Raw genomic sequence first — 19,934 nt, 5'->3', positions numbered from 1 at the left:
TTCCCAAATTGGCGCCAGTAATTGGCGTTTGGCGCCAGCTATTGAGGTCTGGCGCCAGGCGCCAATTCCACCGGCTGGCGCTGATGACTTCTGGCTGGCGCCAGACTCTGTTTTGCGACGCCAATAATTTGCCGATTTTCTGTTGACTTTTTAATTGATTATGGAACGCGGAGATGTCGAAAAATAAAGTGGCAGCACCCGTAAAGGGTTGCCTACGTATCCTTTCTTAAGGAATCAGGCCGAACGTAGCTCTCTTGAGTATCCTACTCAAGTAATTATGGGTAGTATTTCTTAAGTTGGTCAAGATTGGTCATGTTTGAGAATTCATTGCCATCCATATCAGTTAGTTTTGCTGCACCTCCTGATAGGATTGTTTTGACAATGTAGGGGCCAGACCAATTAGGTCTAAATTTTCCCCTTGAGTCTAAAACATTTTTCCTTAGTGCTTTTAATACCAAATCCCCTACTTTAATATTTTTGTCTTGACCTTCTTATTAAAATGTCTAGCCATATGAGTTTGATAACACTGAGTGTGATGTAGAGCTTCTAGTCGTTTTTCGTCGAGTAGAATCAATTCTTCATATCTTGCCCTAGTCCATTCAACTTCATCGAGTTTACTCTCTAGCGCAATGCGTAGAGATGGTATTTCTAGTTTGACAGGTTGTACAACATCCATTCCATATACCAAGGAAAATAACGTATTTCCCGTTGATGTACGGATTGACGTGCGATAACCCCACAATGCGGAGTGAAGCTTGTCAGGCCAATCCTTATAATATTCTGTCATTTTCTTGATGATAGTTGTAGACACCCATTTGTGTCTCCCTAAAACCAAACCCAGTGATGAGTACCTTTCACGTCGAATCATAATCGAATGAAACGAAAGTGTGGAAAAGTCTAGTGTTGCGGAAAGTTTTTATTTTATTTTCTCTTCTCTCTGTTTTTGAAAACTTTATTTTAAGAAAACAGCCAATCCAGTTTGGTTGGTCCATGATATGGGTCCAATAATGGTGTAGTTGGATGGGGCTTGCAAAGACCTTTCCAATGATATATTATAAGCCCAATTCCGATGAATGTTGAGGAAGTTATGACCAATTTACTAAACTGGGCCCGGTTTGAGCTTTATGTGCGGCCCAATGATCTAGGGGAGGGCCAAATATGATTTATTATTCCTAATGCAATTAGGAATGGTTTTATTCTTCTAGATTCTTCTAGAAGGTTCTTTTCGTTCCTAATTCAATTAGCATTGATAAGTTGACTTTTCAGAGTTTTAATCAAAATCAAATAGCATTTTCGAAGAAATTATATTATTTTATCCTCCAGTACGGTAAATTTATCAGATTTTCGAAAACGCGTCGAAATCAAGCTTGGCGTCCAACCCCAGGCCTTGGTGCCTGGAACCAGGGTTGGCGCCAGCTAGCCAGGGTTGGCGCCAGCTCTGTTTCCTGAGCGTCAGACTCTGTTTTGTTAAATTATCTTTTTTGGCTGATTTTCTCTATAAATATCGTATCAAAAACTCCGTTTTGAGGGAGCAATTCTCTTCATTCACAAGTTAAGCATCAAGAATCAGTTTTCATTCGCAAGTTAAATCGTTCATGCTTTAGCATTCTTTAAATCTCTTAATCATTCATCTCTTTCATTTATCTTTCCAAAAAACTTGGTTTTTCTCATACAAAATTCCGCATTCACAAGATCAAGAAACACCTAGCCATATTCGAAGTTGCCTTTGCCCTAGACGTGAAAGGTTTTAATTTCTTAGGGTTTGGTCCCTAATCTCTCTTTCAATTATTTAATTTAATTGTTTGTTTATTATTTTCCTTGAAGTTACTAACGTGTGTATTTTGTTATTAGAAAGAGGTACGAGGCATCAAAGTAAGTACTTTAATTGATTAATTGATGTTATGATGTAGAAATCATGCTTATATTGTTATTATGATATTCCTAGTATCATGTCTAGGTTATTTTTTAATATTAAATATGATTGCTATGATGTCTTTTATTCTCTTCCTAATATTTATTCATGTTAGTATCATGTTAGGGTTAAAGATTTGATTTTTATTGCTTAGTGACATTCTAGGGTTTGTTATTAATCTTGTTAGTATCATGCCTAGGATCTTGCTATTTTTATTATGCTTTAACATGATCTATGATTATATTTATAATTGTTATGATTATAATTTTATTGTTATTATAATTATTATTATTATGATCAACATGATTATTATTATGGTTATTAATTATTATTCATGATATTGATTATTTATTATGTTGCTTGATATTTATTCTTTATTGCTTGATCACACCTTTTATGTATGTTTAAAGGGAATTAGTACTTGTAATCACGCTTAATAAGATAATTAATAATCCTGCTTAGGGTTAATTTGATTATAATTCAAGTGATCGCCAATAATAGTTTATTTGTGCATTAATATTCAACCAACATAGATTAAACAGGTTTAGGGTTAATCCTTTTGATTGCATGTTAATCAGAAAGCGCACATGAATACGAGCAGAATAAAGTAGAGGCCTATTATTAGGGCAGATTCAATCTCTTTTAGGTTGGATTTGTACCATCATCCCCGAACCCTTATTTGGTTCATGACCTTATGGAGTTGACGATCTCTTGGATCGTTAAGGGTTGTAACCTTCACCTCGTGAATGGTTTACAAGTTCCTTAAAAACTTGTTGGCGGCTCTTTTGCTCTATCTTCTTCCCTTTTGGACGCCACCGTACTTTAGTGTATGATCATAGTGGGGTTCAAGCTAGTGGGATTTAAAGGCTTGAATTTATTCCCTACAGTTTTTTGGCGACTCCACTGGGGAGGATTTCTATTTTATTTCCTGAATTTGTTTCGGCAATGATTTAGAATGAGTGGATGAGACTTGAAAAGTTCTAAGTATTTCATGTGCGTAATTTTGATTAACATTATTGTCATATGCATAAAAAGGATCTCATTGGAAAGACCATCCGTAATGAGTAAAAAACATAGGATTTTACACGTAGGAAATTTGAGGAATGTCTTTCACAACTAGGACCAAAATAACACCGCGCGAAACTAAAAAATTTTATCGAGCACAGAAAGCTGCTTAGGCATGTGGGAAGTAGCGTCAGGGGCCAGAGCTTGGCACCAGAATTTTAGCCGTAGTGCCAAACGCCAGTATTGGATCCAGGCGCTACAGTTAAAATCTGGCGCCAGTCTTTGATTGTTTGTGCCAATTTTCCCCAATACCGAGCTAGAAATATGCGTTCTAATTTTGACCGGTTTTTCGTATTGTTTGCTCGATCCTACTTCCTGATTGAATTTTTTTCTCACTTTTCTGAAACCCATATGTGTTTTACATATGGACATAACCCTCTGGGAATTCATGCTCCATCTACCCGATTGAACGCTCCGTGCAACAAAGGGTACATCCGAGATGTTGAATTCACCAAACCATGGAAGTGAGTTTTTTCTAAAACTCGCGGTGTCCCATCCACTCGCGCCAACCCTTCACGGTTAGGCTTCCGCGCGGTGCATCCGGACAATTAACCATGGACCCTTTATTGACTAAACCATATCCCGAATTTTAGAGAACTAGAGCCATGGTTAGGTTGCAAATTCATTGCATCATATTGTGCCTACTTGACTAATTGTGCATTATTTGTTGTGCATACTCTATGTGGTTTTTTCCTAACCGTTTGTTTGACTTGTGTTAGGACTAAATAAACTAATTAATGACTAAAGGACTTTGTTTAATTAATTTAGTAATTAATTTGAGCTAATAAATAAATATAAAATCGAGTCATAGTTCCTTTAAGTCAACCCGGATTTTTATTCCCGTATACTGCACAAATGTCAACTTGTTTTGGTCATATCTGGAGTTATAGAAAGAACTACGAGTCGTAAAACCTATGGATCTGTAGCCCCGCGTTTTTTCTTTAATTTGGAGTTGGTTTCATCCCAATCAGAGTCGCAGATAAAAAGTTATGACTAAAATACCACAGTCTGTCCAGTTTAATGCATATACGTGAAGTCTTAACTTAGTCTTTGCTTGAGTCTAGTTACATAGTCTAGCCACATGGTCATGACACGAGTCTTAACATGTCACCTTCACTTACTAGTCTTAGAACACACTTTGAGTACACATCACCATGGCCATGTCTTAGGTTCATGCATGAGTCGGCCTTTTCCGTCGTTTAAGTTGGGGGTACATTTTATTCCTAATTCTTCATATCCCTCCATCTACATCATTTTTCTTCACATTCTATTCCAATCTTTCTTCACATCCTCCTTCCATTGCATGTTGAATAGAGTTTGAATCAAATAACTAATAATGAATATCCCCAAATTCCTTTTCCACAGTACTTGGTCGAGGAGAGAAGGGCGATTAATCAAGGACAACCTCTTTATTCAAGTCTCACTTTTGATAAACTAATTTGTCAAAAGAGGAAGGCTAAAAAGATAATGGAAACTCAAGAAGAAGTCAATGAGCTTAGGAACCAATTGGTTACCATGACTGAAACACTGAAGCTACTCACCCTCAAGGTTGATGATCCCGTGAAGCAACAACAAATGAACCTCATGCAAGAAAGCTTGAGCAAGCTATCTAGTGACTACAAATTTCAGGGCATGAGTTCACAAGGGGTCTCGCTGGACAAGGAACTTCTTCCACATAAGTTCAACTCCACTGACATCCCTAAATTCAAGGCAACAGATAACCCTTACTTCCATTTAAGAGCTTTCAAAACTATAATGAACATTAAGGGTATCGATAAGAAGGTTTTCCCCTCTCTGTTCCCACTATCTCTTGAAACCGTTTGCCAACAATGGTTCTTCTCCCTTGATAAGGAGAAAACCTCTACTTGGGAATCGATAGCAAACGCTTTCGTTGATAGGTACAAGTGCAATATTCAAGTTGAAACCGATCATAGACAACTTGAGATGCTAAGACAAAAAGAGAATGAAGGTTTTACTTCTTTCTTTAATAAATGGAGGGAAACTTCCGCTAAGATGATTGAGGTCCCCACCGAAAAGGAATTTGTGAGGATGTTTATCAAGAATCTCTAAGAAAAGTATTCGAAGCATTTAAAATATCAACACAACTTGAATACTTTCAAGGCCGTTTATGACATCGGAATTGAAATCGAAGACGACCTCGCAAAGCAAAAAGCTACTAACAATAGTAACCACGGTGGCTGGAAAGGAAAGAAGAGCGACAATCCTTCTTCTTCCGAAAATGCCCACTCTAGTAACAATGTTAGTACCTTTGATCTCAGTGAAGTTTTAGCCATGAATAACCAAGGATATAAGAAGCAACTAAGGAAAGACTTCACCCCCATTGGGATGAGCTACGATACTGCCTTCGATCGACTCCATGCCAAAGGACTCATTACTCCCATTGGACCTATTCAAGATCCCGCATCTGAAAAGAGATAGCCTAGTTGGAATCCAAACGAACACTGCAAGTACCACCAAGGTAGGGGTCATGCTACTGAGAGCTGTTGGAAGCTAAAGGAGGCTATCCAACATTTTATTGATAATAAAAATCTTCCCATGCCTCCAGTTAACAAGAAGAACGAGTGATGATAAAGGAAACAACACAAGACAAAAGGCGAGCTTCAACGACAAGATTTCGCGACCTCCTTTTTTCTATTTCTTTTTTATTTACCCTTTTCCCTAATAAGTCTAGCATAGGCACCTTTTTTATTCTCTTTAGATTTTTTTTGTAGGATCATTATATATTTTCTTTTAATAAAAATGAACATTTATTTCCTTACATATGATTATTTCATTATATTGGATTAAAAAAAAAATCCATGTCGAATTAAGCACAAGGTATACCAATGATTTGAGGCACCCCTTGTAGCCACGTCCTATCTCCTTTCACCTTTCAAATATGCAATCCTTTCTTCATAAACCACTTTGAGCCTCGTCTAACGATATACCTTTCTTTTTTCAACCTACATCTATCTAACCTTGGGATGGGATGGTTTGCAACTTTTGCAATTCTAAAGAAAGCTTGAGAAAATTCAAAGATTAAAATAGCAAAAAAAAAAAAGCAAAAAAATAAATAAAAGTGTACAAAAGGGTAAGTGTTCCAATGTCTTTGATATGAAAATATCTTTGATAAGAACACGTCTCAGATTGCGTCTCTTATCGAGTGCTCGGTACCGTGCCTAAGAAACATGAATGCCAAGTGAGTGATAGACCGCATGATCGAGATTGCTCACACTTATAAAAATGAAATAAATGCTAAAGCAAAAGAAAGAGCTAAAAAAAGAGTAGAAACTCAAGCATAAAATTATAAAGATTCAAAAGCGAGGTTGCACACCTTGGGGGCTTATCTAGGGTCTTGAGCCTTTATCCCCTTCTTCTTCAGCCTTTAGCCTAACCACGTTACAACCCTTAAAAAGACCTTTTTGAGGTATACACACTTGTGCGAGGTTCGGCTAGAGCTACGTTCGGCCTGATTCCTAACGGATACGTAGGCAACCTCACATCGAGGTGCGGCCGTAATAAACATGCATTCATATTCACATTCACACACTTACACCATGATCATATCAAGGGATTTCCTATGCTCATCCCTATTCATTTAGAGCTAGATTTGGGGGCTTGATCCCTACATCATTAGATTACCTAGCCTAAGAGTCACCACCATTTGACTCTTTTAACAAATAATATCTTTCCACACACTTAGCTCTTGAGGCCTAGCTTTAGTGTCACTATCACACACATCACACATACATGACCAAATATACTTCCCTTTTGGAACTCTTTGTCATGAAATCTTAACACAACGCTGAAGCATGCCTTATCATATCAACATCACTCATCAATCATAATCATCATTGCATCACAAAGTACGAAGTGCTTAGCCTCCGTGCCTAAGTTACCTAAATGCTTTCATCATTGAGTCAACAGTTGAGATAGTCTAGGATGGATTAATCCTTGCACCTTGAGAGATAGTATCAAACGACATTTGACTAAGCTCATTCAACATGCACCTTCAAACACTTCGATTCTTTTTTCGCGTCTTTCTTTTTCGGGAGAAAGTCGGTACCCTCCACAAAAATGACAGAATTTTTTTGCTTTTTTGCATTTTCGAGTCGCATAATCAACACTATCCACACACGAGTTATGTACACATTGAGTCATGTCGAGTCATATCACTTTGATTTGAGTCTAACACATGTGTCATTTCACTTTGAGTCGAGTCAACCTCGAGTCAGTCAATCAGCGAGTCAAGTTTATACCTTGAGTCGTGTCAAGTCGATGAGTCAAGCAACACTAAACCTTAGGTCAACCCTAAGATAATTAAAAATATTGGCAAAGTTCTATAGTCAAAATAAATATAGGTGCAGCAGAACAGGGAAGACCCTATCACAGTGTTCAGCGACAGAGTCAATTCATGGCGCCAGAGATATTTCAGCAACGACAGAGCTCGAAACCTCTCAAAAAGGTGATTTCGACCTCATACAGTAATTTTGGGTTCCTTGGTACGCCAGTTAGCCTCTCTAAGCAATTTGACATGATTTAGTAATCGGCTTGATTACTTAAAGTGATCGACCTAATGAAAGATCGTCTCACTTAGCTTAAAGCGCCTAAGCATTGGCTCACTAACAAAAAGCACCGACATACTGGTTCATTCGCAAAAGGACACCGACGTACAGGTTCAAAGCAACAGAAGCGCCGACGTACAAGCAAAGCGGAAGCAAAGTTCAGGCGAACTTTTAAGGATCGGCAGATGAAGGTCTTCGGTAATTCCTTTGGAAAATTATCGCATCAAATGGGGATGACTTCAAGTAAAGTTATTTTCGACGGCATTCGCTAAGATTGTGGAAGTTGTCACTAAAGATTTGAGAAGATATCACGAGATGGGCGGTCTTCGACGGCATTCGCTAAGATTGTGGAGGTTATCACCCAAGATTTGAGAATATAGCACGAGATGGGCGGTCTTCGACGGCATTCTCTAAGATTGTGGAGGTTGTCACCCGAGATTTGAGAAGATAGCACGAGATGGGCGGTCTTCGATGGCGTTCGCTAAGATTGTGGAGGTTGTCACCAAGATATGAGAAGAGCGGTTCATGATGAGGCGGTCTTCGATGACTTTTGCTATGATTGGAAAGGTTGTCACTATGACTCAAGAAAAGGCTCAAGATGTAGCAACATTGATCGACGGGGTTCCCTAGATTGCGGAAGATCGTCAAAACAAACAGCAAGATGGCGTTCCATAGATTGTGAAAAGTTGTCAAAAAGCAACTGAGGATTGTTTCAAGAGAAGCAATCTTAGATAGTATTCCCTTGGACGTGGAATATTATCAATGCGGATGAGGATTTGTTTCAAGAGAAGCAATCTTCGATAAGTATTCCCTTGGATGTGGAATACTATCATAGCGGAGGAGGATCGTTTCAGGCGAAGCAATCTTCTAATTTGGAAGCAGTTACAGGCGTAGCGGTTTTCAAGCGGAATGGCATTCTCTATCTTGTAGGAGGTTATCAAAGCAAGGATACATCAAATCAGTTACTTTCAGAGACGTGTGCTCGATGGTGCAAGATACGCGTTTCTTAACTCTTTTATCTGTTTAACTAACGCTAGTTTTGCAAGTATCGGCGTTATAAGATTGATTTAGGATCGCAGAACGTTCTGCATCATTCTCCAACCCTATTAGTACTTTGACTTTCGTTTTCGAAACTTGCGTTTCTCCAAACTCAGTCAAAGTGGGGGCTTCTGTAGACACCCATTTGTGTCTCCCAAAAACCAAACCCAGTGATGAGTACCTTTCACGCCGAATCAGAATCGAATGAAACGAAAGTGTGGAAAAGTCTAGTGTTACGGAAAGTATTTATTTTCTTTTCTCTTCTCTCTGTTTTTGAAAACTTTATTTTAAGAAAATAGCCAATCCAGTTTGGTTGGTCCATGATATAAGTCCAATAATGGTGTAGTTGGATGGGGCTTGCAAAGACCTTTCCAATGATATATTATAAGCCCAATTTCGATGAATGTTGAGGAAGTTATGGCCAATTTACTAAACTGGGCCCGGTTTGAGCTTTATGTGCGGCCCAATGATCTAGGGGAGGGCCTAATATGATTTATCATTCCTAATGCAATTAGGAATGGTTTTAGTCTTCTAGATTCTTCTAGAAGGTTCTTTTCGTTCCTAATTCAATTAGCATTGATAAGTTGACTTTGTTGACTTTTCAGAGTTTTAATCAAAATTAAATAGCATTTTCGAAGAAATTATATTACTTTATCCTCAAGTACGGTAAATTTATCATATTTTTGAAACGCGTCGAAATCAAGCTTGGCGTCCAACCCCAGGCCTTGGCGCCTAGAACCAGGCTTGGCGCCTGGCGCCAGCTAGCCAGGGTTGGCGCCAGCTCTGTTTCTTGAGCGTCAGACTCTGGTTTGTTAAATTAACTTTTTTGGCTGATTTTCTCTATAAATATCGTATCAAAAACTCCGTTTTGAGGGACCAATTCTCTTCATTCACAAGTTAAGCATCAAGAATCAGTTTTCATTCGCAAGTTAAATCGTTCATGCATTAGCATTCTTTAAATCTCTTAATCATTCATCTCTTTCATTTATCTTTCCCAAAAACTTAGTTTTTCTCATACAAAATTCCGCATTCACAAGATCAAGAAACACCTAGCCATATTCGAAGTTGCCTTCGCCCTAGACGTGAAAGGTTTTAATTTCTGAGGGTTTGGTCCCTAATCTCTCTTTCAATTATTTAATTTAATTGTTTGTTTATTATTTTCCTTGAAGTTACTAACGTGTGTATTTTGTTATTAGAAAGAGGTACGAGGCATCAAAGTAAGTATTTTAATTGATTTATTGATGTTATGATGTAGAAATCATGCTTATATTGTTATTATGATATTCCTAGTATCATGTCTAGGTTATTTTTAATATTAAATATGATTGTTATGATGTCTTTTATTCTCTTCCTAATATTTATTCATGTTAGTACCATGTTAGGGTTAAAGATTTGATTTTTATTTCTTAGTGACATGCTAGGGTTTGTTATTAATCTTGTTAGTATCATGCCTAGGATCTTGCTACTTTTATTATGCTTTACATGATCTATGATTATATTTATAATTGTTATGATTATAATTTTATTGTTATTATAATTATTATTATTATGATCAACGTGATTATTATTATGGTTATTAATTATTATTCATGATATTGATTATTTATTATGTTGCTTGATATTTATTCTTTATTGCTTGATCACACCTTTTATGTATGTTTAAAGGGAATTAGTACTTGTAATCACGCTTAATAAGATAATTAATAATCCTGCTTAGGGTTAATTTGATTATAATTCAAGTGATCGCCAATAATATTTTATTTGTGCATTAATATTCAACCAACATAGATTAAACAGGTTTAGGGTTAATCCTATTGATTGCATGTTAATCAGAAAGCGCACATGAATGCGAGCAGAATAAAGTAGAGGCCTATTATTAGGGCAGATTCAATCTCTTTTAGGTTGGATTTGTACCATCATCCCCGAACCCTTATTTGGTTCATGACCTTATGGAGTTGACGATCTCTTGGATCGTTAAGGGGTGTAACCTTCACCTCGTGAACGGTTTACAAGTTCCTTAAAAACTTGTTGGCGGCTCTTTTGCTCTATCTTCTTCCCTTTTGGACGCCACCGTACTTTAGTGTATGATCACAGTGGTGTTCAAGCTAGTGGGATTTAAAGGCTTGAATTTATTCCTTACAATAGTCTTTAGATTTTTATTGGCTGCCTCGACTGCTCCGTTTGCTTGAGGTCTATAAGGGGACGAATGATGATGTTGGATGTCATATTTTTGTAGCATTTCTTCACATTCGGCTTGAAAGTGAGTTCCATTGTCACTTATCATTTCATGTGGGACTCCATATCGACAAATAATATTTCTTTCGATAAAGAGTGCTACGTGTTTTGCAGTGAGTTTAGCGTATGATTGCGCTTTGACCCACTTTGTAAAGTAATCAATTGCTACTAGAATAAATTCGTGGCCTCATGTTCCTGGGGGAGTGATTCTGCCAATTATGTCAATTCTCCATGTAGAGAATGGCCATGGCGATGTGTAGGTGTAGAGAAAAGATGGAGGGACATGTTGTAAATTGGCATAAATTTGGCACTTAGGGCATCTTTTTACACATTGATGGCAATCCCTATTCATTGTAGTCCAATAATATCCTTCTCGCATTATTTTCTGGACTAACATTTCGCCATTTATATGAGTGCCACAGATTCCTTCGTAAACTATTCTCATTAATCTTTGTGCATCCACCTTTCCTACACATAGAAGAGCTTGACCTTTAGGTACCCTTTTATGTAGGTCGTTGTCTATGAGTACATATTGAGAAGCCAAAAGTCTCAATGCTCGCTTTGCTCTTTTTTCAGCATGAGGAGGGTATTCTCCACTGGTGACATAGTTGAGTATGTCTGTGTACCATGGTTCTTCTTCTTTTTCTTCTTCTTCGCCTTGGACTAAGTCGTCGTCTTCTATAGCCTGGATATATGCTGGTTTGTGCCTTTTTCGATAGTTAGAGGCATTTGCTCAATTTTCGTGGGAATCCTAACCATTGAGGCTAATCTTGCCAAGGCATCAGCAAATTGGTTTTCTTCTCTAGGTAGATATGTGTATTCTACCTTCTCTAACTGATCGGTAAGAGTTTCCAGATAGGTTTGGTAAGGGGCAAGGCTTTCGCTCCTTACTTTCCACCTTTTAGATATCTGATTGATGATCAAAGAAGAGTCTCCGAATATCCTTAACTTCTTTACTCCCAATGCCAAGGCTGTTTCAAGGCCTACCACGCATGCTTCATATTAAGCGGCGTTGTTGGTAACGTCGAAATCAAGCTTTATTGGGCTTGGAACTTGCTCTTCTTTAGGTGATACTAGTAGCACCCCGACACCACATCCCTTTTGGTTTGAGGCTCTGTCGAAATACAAGGTCCAAGTATCATCTTCAGTGACCATTAAGTCTTCATTTGGAAATTCATTGTCTTGTATTGGCGTCGAGTCTTCTATTGGAAAGTCTGCTAGAAAGTCTGACACCACGGATCCTTTAATAGCTTTTTGTGGCATAAACCGTACATCAAACTGGGCTAGATTGACTATCCATCTTGAAATACGTCCATTGAGTGTAGATTTCTTGAAGAGATACTTGAGTGGATCTAATTGGGAGACTACGAAAACGGTATGCACCAACATGTAATGTCACAACTTAGTTGTGGCCCACACAGAGGCGAGGCACAATTTCTCGAGCGGTGTATAGCGTGTTTTGTATTCGAGCATCTTTTTACTTAGGTAATAAATTGCGTTCTCTTTGCCTTCTAACTCTTGTGCTAGTATGGCTCCCATTGTCTCTTTGGTAACCGTCAATTATAACCTAAGAGGTATTCCGGGAATTGCTGGCGCTAATACGGGAGGATTTGCGAGATAGGCTTTGATCTTTTCAAAGGCTTTTTGACACTCGTCATCCCATATTACTGGTACATTCTTCTTGAGCTTCTTGAAGATTGGTTCACATATCGTTGTCAGTTTTGATATGAACCTACTTATGTATTGCAACCGACCAATAAATCCTCGAATCTGTTTCTCAGTCTTGGGCGGTGGCATTGACATGATTGCTTTAATCTTGGTTGGATCTACCTCTATTCCTCTAGAGCTTATGACGTATCCCAAGAGCTTGCCTGAGGTGACTCCAAAAGCACATTTTGACGGATTCAACCTCATATTATATTTTCTTAGCCTTTCGAAAAATTTCCTTAAGGCTACTTGATGACCTGGACGGTCCTTTGATTTCACAATCATGTCGTCGACATATACCTCAACTTCTTTGTGCATCATGTCATGGAGTAAGGCAGTTGCTGCACGTTGGTAAGTAGCACCCGCGTTTTTCAACCCAAATGGCATTACCGTGTAGTAGTAAGTTCCCCATGGTGTGATAAAGGTTGTTTTCTCCATGTCTTCTTCTGCCATGAGAATCTGATTGTAACCTGCGTATCCATCCATGAATGAGAGAAGCGCGAGATTTTCCGTGTTGTCTACCAGAATATCGATGTGTGGCAAAGGGAAGTCGTCCTTTGGACTTGCCTTATTTAGATCTCGATAGTCGACACACATCCTTACCCTTCCGTCTTTCTTTGGATTTGGGACGACGTTGGCGACCCATTCGGGGTATTTGGATACCTTGATGAAACCTGCAGTTATTTGTTTTTGAACTTCTTCTTTTACTTTAAGTGCTACGTCGGGTTTCATTCGACGTAACTTTTGTTTTACGGGTTTCATTCCTGGAATTAGTGGTATAGTGTGTTGAGCTATTTCTCTATTAATGCCTGGCATATCTTCATATGACCAAGCAAATACATCGATAAATTCTTTAAGTAAGTTAATTAAATCGGTTCTTTCTTGTTTATTCAATGTTAGTCCGATTTTAACTTCTCTTTTATGAGTTGAATCATTCGAGATGTCAACTGTTTCAGTTTCTTCAATTACCGGTGTTTTCTTTTTGAGTGTTTCCATTTCTTTAATAATTTCTTTGTCTTTTTCATCGTTAGCTAAGCAATGCTCGTCATCTTGGGTTAGGGAAGAACACAAGAAGTAAGGAGAATGAGAAATATTATTATACTCTGAGATCATTACATGAAAGAGTGATATGTCCTCAGGGACATGATCACTAACTATCCTAGGAGAAGAAATAGGAGGGGGAGGTGTTACTACTAAAGACTTAGAAGACTCTAAAGGGGAAGAATCTGACTCGGACTCTGACTTAGACGACTCTTCAAACATCGGTTCTTGCCTTGTCGTGATTGATATCTTCCTTCCGCTTGGAGTAGTCACTTTGATAGTCTTGCGCCACCCTTGTAGTGATCCTTCCGCTGGAGTAATTAGCTTCGAGGGGTCGAAGTTTTCGCTTTGTAGGACTGTTTGAATGAGCGAGGAGTTATCTTCTTCATAAGTTGGCTCATTCTTTTCTCGCCCAAACAGTAATCCCATGACGTTAAAGTCAAAGCATGGGGGTGCTTTCTCCTTATGGACGGGAGTTGGGATTTCATCAGTGAAGTAGCAATCCAAGAAAATCTCGAATCCTGGTTGTCGTATGCCGTTTACAACAAATGGCTCGGAAAATTCATGGCATGGATAGTCCTCTCCTTCTTTTATGAACTGACCATTAAGCGTAAGAGGGTATTGATCCATTGGAATTGCTTTCTTTTGAATGCGAGCGTCCCTATGTGCTTTCAACTTGTCCTGGGCTCGCTTGAGATCTTTCCGAGTCGGTTCGAAACCAAGTCCAAAAGTATCTAGCTTAGGGAGGCCAGGTGACTCCAGCGATTTTGCTATCCCTTTCTTCTTTCCTAGGGTCATCCCAGAGAAGTGTCCTTGTTTCTTCAGCATGGTGTTGACAATCATGTTGGAATGGGGGTCATGGCAAAGAGATGTCCTTTCATGCTCCTGGATTAAGGAGACTTCTTCGTTAAAGCCCCATAGGTCTTCATCATCCTCGTCGTGCTCCACATTGATGATTGGATTCTCTATGGATTTGATTCTCATAGGCGAAGCATCAATAGTGATTGGAATTCCTCCAACTATGGCTTTCACTTGTTGGTGGAGAGATGAAGGGACGGCCTTTAGATCATGAAGCCAAGGGCGTCCCAACAACAAATTGAATGAGGCTTTGATGTCTACTACTTGAAAAGTAGTAACATGTTCTATTGCTCCTGCCGTCACATTTAGGGTTATTTTGCCAAGAGCTTGACGACGAGTATTATCGTAGGCTCTTATTCCTTGTGTGGACGGAGTTAAATCTTCGTCCCTTATGCCGAGCATCCTCGCAGTTCTAAGTGGACAAACATTGATAGCTGATCCATTGTATACAAGAGTCATGGGAACATTCATCCTTTTGCAGACTACCGTGAGGTTTAATGCCTTGTAATGTTTGTCACCTTTTGGGGGTAAATCTTTGTCAGAGAAGGTGATTAGATTAATCGGACTAGGAAGGTCACTTGTGAGGAAGTTGGCTAGTCCCTCAGGAGTAGTGTCAGAATCTATCCCGATTTTATCCAAGGCATTCATTACAGCCAACCTATGCTCTCGAGATGTTTCCAGGAGCTTCCACACATTCATCTCAACTTTTGTCTTCTTAAACTGTTTAACAATGTCATTGTCTTCGATGATAGGTATGGGAACTTGATGTACAGTGGGCATAGGTTGTGTTGAAACGGGAGGTTGCATCCTCCCGGATCTTGTGAGGACGTCTATTGATGAATCTTCTTCAGCCCAAATGTCATCTGTGGTGTATGATACAAAAGGTGAAGGTCCTACTATGTCCTTTAGATAGACATCTTCTTCATCACTGTCCCAAACTCCATTAACGGTTATATCCTCTTCTTGTTGAACTTGGACTAATTTCTTTTCATCAATCATTTTCTGTACCAAATCCTTGAACTTGAAACAGTTTTCTATGGTGTTCCCCCCTGATTGATGGTACTGACAGTAATATCTATCTGTCCTTTTTAATGACTCAAATGGTCTCGGTTCGAGAGGTTTTACCTCGCCACTCTCGGAGAGCATTTCGAACATTTGCGCATATGGGATCCCAATTGGAGTGTAGATTCTATTGCTCTTCTTGGGTTTTTCGGTGACTTGTAAGGGAAAATACTTTGCCTCATAAGTCGTTCTCACTAGTGTGAATTCTCTTTTAGGTTCTTCTTTTGGAAATGGAAGCTCATCGTATTTCTTATGGAGTCCGTTCATAACTTTGAGAGCTTCACGTAGTAGTTGCGATGCTTCCTTCATAGACAGTGTGAGCAATTGTATGTCTTCCTTATTTGCCGATTTTGGAAGGCTATCTTTGACATCGAAAAAGATCTCCTCTTCTTTTTCTATGACATTGATTTCTTCGACAGGTTTAATGAGAGAGGAGGGATCAACCTCGTTTTCTTCATTAGAGATAGCCAGAGTATGAGCTAGAGGTGCATTGTCGATGCTTGGCTTCTTACTGGCAGGGGGGCAACGGCAGTTTGTTATTGTCGATTAGGTCTTGGATAGCTTCCTTAAGCTTCCAACATCTTTCAGTAGAATGGCCCCTACCTTGGTGATACTTGCAGTGTGCAATGGGGTTCCAGTTAACCGACCTCTTCTCAACTGGTGGGTCCCCAAATGGTCTAATGGGAGTTATAAGACCTTTTGCATTTAATCGATCAAATGCGGTGTCATAACTCATGCCAATAGGAGTGAAGTTCCTCCTAAATTAAAGGTGCTAACATTATTTGAGTGGGCGGTTTTGGAAGAAGAAGGATTGTCGTTCTTCTTTCCTTTCCAGCCACTATTGGAGTTATTGTTGGCAGCTTTTGATTTAGCCAAGTCATCTTCAATATTGATCCCAATATCATAAACAGCCTTAAAGATATGGAGATTATTTTGATATTTAAGATGCTTGAAATATTTTTCTTAGAGATTCTTGATAAACAGTCTCACAAACTCTTTTTCACTTGGCACCTCAATCATTTTAGCTGAGGTTTCTCTCCACTTGTTAAAGAAAGAGGTGAAGCCTTCATTCTCTTTCTGTTTGAGGATTTCAAGTTCTCTATGGTCAGTCTCGACTTGAATGTTGCACTTGTACCTATAAACGAAAGCGTTTGCTATAGACTCCCAGGTAGAGGTCTTTTCTTTCTCGAGAGAAAAGAACCATTGTTGGCAAACAGTCTCAAGAGATAGTGAGAAATGAGAAGGGAAGACCTTCTTATCAATACCCTTGATACTCATTATTGTTTCAAATGCTCTTAAATTGAAGTATGGATTGTCAATTGCTCTGAATTTTGGGATGTCGTTGGCGTTGAACTTCTGCGGAAGAAGATCTTTGTCCACCGAGACCCCTTGTGATGTAAGCTCTTGAAACTTTTAGTCACTGGACAACTTGCTTAGGCTCTCTTGCATGAGGTCCATTTGTTGTTGTTTCACGGGATCGTCGATCCTAAGTGCGAGAAGCTTCAGTGTCTTAGTCACAGTAGCCAGTTGGTTCTTAAGATCATTGACTTCTTCTTGAGTTGCCATTATAACCCTTGCTTTTCTCTTGCGAGCTATAGGTTTGTCGAAAAGTTGGACTTGTACGAAGAGGTTATATTTGATTAATCGTCCTTCCTTTATTGACCACGCGCTGTAAATTAAACCATTTTGCATTTTAATTACTTGACTCGAATCCACTTGACTTTATGGTTTATTTTAAGGGAAAAAGAGAAGAAATAAAAAAAAGGGTGCATATTTTTGGCAAAAATAATGTATATATTTTTATGTTGGAGGATTAATAACCGACTTACCCCTCTAAAAAAATGACGAAAAAACGCGCACACAAGACTCTCTTAATCATGGTCAAAGTATGTGTATTGGTGTGTGCATTGAGTGTAAGTGACATGCTTGGACTCTTGTGTAATACCATGGGACTTAGTGCCTAAACTCGGTCATTGATTCAATTAAACATTATTGACAGCAAAATTAACCGAATTAAACAGAAAACTGATTAATTAGACCTTAAGTGATGACTCGACAAATAATTCGAACCGTTGGCCAAGCGACAGGACTGGCGTCACACTGTGGAGGTTGGTGCCAGACAACATAGTTTTCGTCAGGCGCTACACACCATAGTGTGGCGCTACAACTCAGACCTTGGCGCCAATAGTGGAGCTTTGGTCTAGGACTGTTTTCGGTGTTATTAGTCAACTGGGGTATGCCTAAAGTCGTACTAGGTTAATTCCGATTAAAACAAAATAGACTTTATTGACTCAAATTAAATAATTAATTAATTAATTAATTAGGAAAAGTTCTTTAAGTCATTAATTTATTTAATATCAACACAAGTCAACAAACGGTTAAGAGAAATATAGAATATATATGCACAACAAATAATGCACAATTAGTCAAGTAGGCACAATATGATGCAATGCGTTCGCAACCTAACCATGGCTCTAGTACTCTAAAGTTCGGAATATGGTTTAGTCAAAGAGGGTCCATGGTTAATTGCTCGGATGCACCGCGCGGAAGCCTAACCGTGAAGGGTTGGCGCGAGTGGATGGGACACCGCGAGTTTTAGAAAAAACTCGCTTCCATGGTTTGGTGAATTCAACATCTCGGATGTACCCTTTGTTGCACGGAGCGTTCAATCGGGTAGATGGAGCATGAATTCCCAGAGGGTTATGTCCATATGTAGAACACATATGGGTTTCAGAAAAGTGAGAAAAAATTCAATCAGGAAGTAGGATCGAGCAAACAATACGAAAAACTGGTCGAAATTAGAACGCATATTTCTGGCTCGGTATTGGGGGAAATTGGCACCAGCAATCAGAGACTGGCGCCAGATTTTAACTATAGTGCCTGGCGCTAATACTGGCGTCTGGCGCTACAACTAAAACACTGGCGCCAAACTCTGGCTCCTGACGCTACTTCCCACATGCCTCAGCAGCTTTCTGTGCTCGATAAAATCTTCCAGTTTCGCGCGGTGTTATTTCAGTCCTAGTTGTGAAAGACATTCCTCAAATTTCCTACGTGTAAAATCCTATGTTTTTGACTCATTACGGATGGTCTTTCCGATGAGATCCTTTTTTATGCATATGACAATAATGTTAATCAAAATTACGCACATGAAATACTTAGAACTTTTCGAGTCTCATCCACTCATTGTAAATCATTGCCGAAACAAATTCAGGAATTAAAATAGAAATCCTCCCCAGTGGAGTCGCCAAAAACTGTAGGGAATAATTTCAAGCTTTTAAAAATCCCACTAGCTTGAACCCCACTGTGATCATACACTAAAGTACGGTGGCGTCCAAAAGGGAAGAAGATAGAGCAAAAGAGTCGCCAACAAGTTTTTAAGGAACTTGTACACCGTTCACAGGATGAAGGTTACACCCCTTAACGATCCAAGAGATCGTCAACTCCATAAGGTCTTGAACCAAATAAGGGTTTGGGGATGATGGTACAAATCCAACCTAAAAGAGATTGAACCTGCCCTAATAATAGGCCTCTACTTTATTCTGCTCGTATTCATGTGCGCTTTTTAATTAACATACAATCAATAGGATTAACCCTAAACCTGTTTATCTATGTTGGTTGAATATTAATGCACAAATAAATCTATTATTGGCGATCACTTGACTTATAATCACAGTTAACCCTAAACAAGATTATTAAATATCTTATTAAGCATGATTACAAGTACAAATTCCCTTTAAACATGCATAAAAGGCGTGATCAAGCAATAAAAATAAATAAATATCAAACAACATAATAACAACAATAATCAAAATCATAATAATAATAATCATCATTATAACAATCACATTAATAATAATAATAATAATAATAATAATAATAATAATAATAATAATAATAATAATAATAATAATAATAATAATAATAATAATAATAATAATAATAATAATAATAATAATAATAATAATAATAATAATAATAATAATAATAATAATAATAATAATAATAATAATATTAATTATAGCAATAATAAAATTATAATCATAATCAAAACAATTATAAAAATAATCATAAATCATGTTAAAGCATAATAAAAATAACAAGATCCTAGGCATGATACTAACAAGATTAATAACAAATCCTAGCATGTCACTAAGCAATAAAAATAAAGTCTTTAACCCTAACACGATACTAGCAATCATAAATATTTGAAAGAGAATAAAAGGCATCATAGCAATCATATTTAATATTAAAAATAACCTAGACATGATACTAGGAATCATAATAACAATATAAACATGATTTTTACATCATAATATCAATAAATCAATTAAAGTACTTACTTTGATGCCTCGTACCTCTTTCTAATAACAAAATACACACGTTAGTAACTTCAAGGAAAATAATAAACAACTAAATTAAATTAAATAATTGAAAGAGAGATTTGGGACCAA

The sequence above is a fragment of the Chenopodium album genome, chromosome 8, assembly GCF_948465745.1.
Source record: "Chenopodium album chromosome 8, dcCheAlbu1.1, whole genome shotgun sequence".
In the NCBI taxonomy this organism is placed as follows: Eukaryota; Viridiplantae; Streptophyta; class Magnoliopsida; order Caryophyllales; family Amaranthaceae; genus Chenopodium; species Chenopodium album.
Note: the sequence above shows the minus strand (reverse complement) of the source record.